The sequence below is a fragment of the Gekko japonicus genome, unplaced genomic scaffold (genome assembly GCF_001447785.1).
Source record: "Gekko japonicus isolate JY-2015 unplaced genomic scaffold, Gekko_japonicus_V1.1 scaffold7699, whole genome shotgun sequence".
Lineage (NCBI taxonomy): Eukaryota > Metazoa > Chordata > Lepidosauria > Squamata > Gekkonidae > Gekko > Gekko japonicus.
The window spans coordinates 636-4004 of NW_015169410.1; the positions used below are offsets into that span (position 1 = coordinate 636).

The 3369-nt window shown below is 45.6% G+C and overlaps 1 pseudogene; it reads right to left on the reverse strand.

Annotated features, from left to right (window-relative positions):
• Nucleotides 1-1286: 1286 nt before the first annotated feature.
• On the reverse strand, nucleotides 1287-2895 carry LOC107115063 (annotated as a pseudogene).
• Between the last annotated feature and the right edge of the window lie 474 nt (nucleotides 2896-3369).

The window sequence follows — 3369 nt, forward strand, 5'->3', positions numbered from 1 at the left end:
TTTAAATATTAAAGATGCTTGTAAAATGAATTACGCAGTCTGAGCATAGTATAGGGTTACACTACATGTTCTCTAGTGTGAGACAAAATTACAACATTTACAACCAAAAATCTTTTAATACTGAATAAACATAAAAGAACTCAAAAAACATTAATGCAGGGTCCATATCAGAATGGCGGAGAAAAATATTCTTTACTTAGGAAATCATCGATTCTAATTGTTCTCATTTGAACAGTAATTCAAATGGTTACTCCCAATATGTTTGGGTTGACTTTGGGTGATGCTAACGGGGGGGGGAGCAATTATTGCCAGTGGACAATTAGTGGCCATCAGCATCCCTGGCAAAAATGATGGTGAGACAGAGGAAGGGGATCAATCAAGAACACTCATGTAGCTCCTTAAAAGGTTCCCAACTATCTGAAGGGCAATTTATTTTATTTTATGTTGATTAGTTTATTTTTATTTTTTTCCCATTTTCCCCACAGCTTTAATGACGATACAAAATACTAGAAAAACCGTCTGGTCTTCAGCTTTCCATGTGAGCACAAGAAATTCAATTCAATTTATTACAGGTCTATATGACCGAAGTCTTGACCAAGAGGATACCAAAGGGGGATAAAATAGGTACATAAAATAGACATAAATGTGTCAAGGTACATAGTCACAGTCACATAAAACCCAGGCTGAGCCCAGAGATTAAAAATTACCTAACTACACTTGGGGCGGAGCCAACTAACTAAAATCATCACCTTTACTAATTTCCCCAGTGCTTAAGAGCGTCTGCTAATAAATTTAACATCATGATCTATTTACTCCAGAGTCATGGTAGTTATCAGTCAGACTGATTTGAAATAAATGGCTCATGAAATGTGGCTCAGCTCACACAATAGGGTTACTCTTCAAATAAGCATGGCAGGCTTATGCTTTCGTCAGGGGTCATTTCGTAGAAAAAGAGCTAGGGGAACTCATTAGCATAACTCATTTGCATATGCCACACCCCCTGACATCACCGGAAGTGTGTCATAAGGCCACACCCCCTGACATCACCGGAAATGTGTCATAGGCAGGGAGGAAGCAACTTACCCTCCCTCTTCTCCTGCCTCCTCCTGGCTGAATGAGGGCCGGAAGCGGGGCGGCCGGAAGCAGGGGGCGGGGCTTCGTCATGTGCCCCGCCCCCCGTACCTCACCCGGGGGAACTGCGATCCCCCTGATCCCCCCGGAATGACCTCTGGCTTTCGTACAAATTGCATGACAGTTTCCTTGTACAAAACACAGAAATGGAACACATGTGTATTTGTGCTTGGAGAAGTACTCTTAACTCTTCTGAACATCAGGCTTGATTGTGTCCCTCCCAGGTGGCCAGCCAACAGGACACACTTCTCCATGTTTATCTGTAAACTGAAAAGTCCAAACTAGCCGGAGTGTTTCACTAACAGAATGGCCAACTGGGAGGTCATTCAGGGTGATCTGTTGTAAAGTTCCTTTACCATCAATGATAAAGAGACCCCTGTAAGAAATGGCTTCATCTTCTTTTCATATTCCTAGCAATCTTTATAAATCCCATCATAAATTCACATCCAGGGCGTAGCAGGGGAACTCTCCTTTCAATTATGTTGGCAGATAAAAATCTGAATATTACTCGTATGGTGGCTAAATTTGGCTGGGTAGCCTATTGTATCAGGAGAGAGTGGAGGGACCATAATTAACCCGTTAGATTTCATTTTTACTTGATCTGTATTGGAATTTGTAAATATTTTAATATTTTCACATTTATAATTAATATTGTCATACAAGACATATCATTTTACCATTGCTTTGATAGCTGTTATATTAACTGTATTGGTTGTATTATGGTCTTTGACCACAATAAACTTATCTTATCCTAGCAATCTCACACGTTGTGAAGGATACCAAGGGAATGCGCATACTACCCAGACCACCTTGCTTCTTAGGAGTGTTGATCCAGGCAAGGTGGCAGAAGCAGGAGGCCACAGAAGCTCCAATTACTTCACAATTGATTTTCTGAAACTCCTCAGATCTTTCACTAAATGGGAGAATCTCAGTTGCACAAACAAAGGTGAAGTCAAGCGGACTGGAGAACAGCACAACATATTTGCCTTCACAGTCTGAGAGCTTGATTTCTTCGAATTGTCCATCAGGCATTACAGCTGTAAAAAATTTTCATGGAAACGTTACTGTTCCTCATTGTGTGTCCTCTGTTCTTTCCTTCCCAAGCTGTTTGTCCCTCATTTTCGGTTGAGAGGTATGGTTTACCATGGTCTGGTCAAGGCATACATAAAAAGGTAAAGGTTCCCTTGCTCGAAAGCCAGTCGGATCCGACTCTAGGGTTGCGGTGCTCATCTCCGTTTCAAAGCCAAAGAGCCAGCGCTGTCCGACGACGTTTCCGTGGTCATGTGGCCGGCATGACTAAATACCAAGGCGCACAGAACACTGTTACCTTCCCACCAAAGCAGTACCTATTTATCTACTTGCATCTCAAATACTTTGGCCACCAAATGAGAAGGGAGCACTGACTGGAGAAGACCCTGATGCTGGGAACTGGGAGCGGTGGCGCAGGCAGTTAAACGCCTGCTCTGTAACATCATCCGAGCAGCCACTATGGCTGTTCGAGTACCACCGCGGTCGAGGTGAGCTCTCGACCTTCGTCCCAGCTCCCGCCTACCCAGCGGTTTCGAAAGCCACCTAATTGCAAGTGGATAAATGGGTACCCACCCTTAGAGGGGTGGGGGCACCCTGTGTGGCTGGTTGAAAGACGGTGGCGGCGGCAGCAGCGGCGACGATGACGGCGGCGGCGAGCATCGACTCGGTGTGGACGGCGTGGTGGTGTGGCGTTGCAGCGGCGGGCGCGATCGGAGGAGCGCGATCGAGCGATCCCTGGTGGCCGAGAGAGTACACCGAATGCTGTCGCTAAGAGAAGGGGCGTGTGTGGATGCCGAGCACCGGCTCAGCGGAGCCGGAAGGGACGTTGCAGGGCCGGAAGCAGGCAGAGCCGCGCGCCTCAGGAGGAAGATAGCCACCACCGAACACCAGGAAAGTCCAGTCCAGAGACCCGGCCCGAGCCGATGAAGAAACAACAACAACCACCACCATAGGGGGGGTGCCGGTAGGTTGTCCCATCCCCGAATACACTGTGGCCCTAGTTAGGGGAAAAATGGTGATTAGCACCAAAAAAACCTGTAAGCCGCTCAGAGACCCCTAGCCAAGGGATTCGAGCAGGATATAAATATAAATAAATAAATATATTTTCATATATTTTTGGCCTGGGAATTTTTGAATGCACACCCCAGTGGTCAGTTTCTAGTGCTGAAAGTAAAGTTTGCTCTATAACTATCTGGAAAAACTATAAAG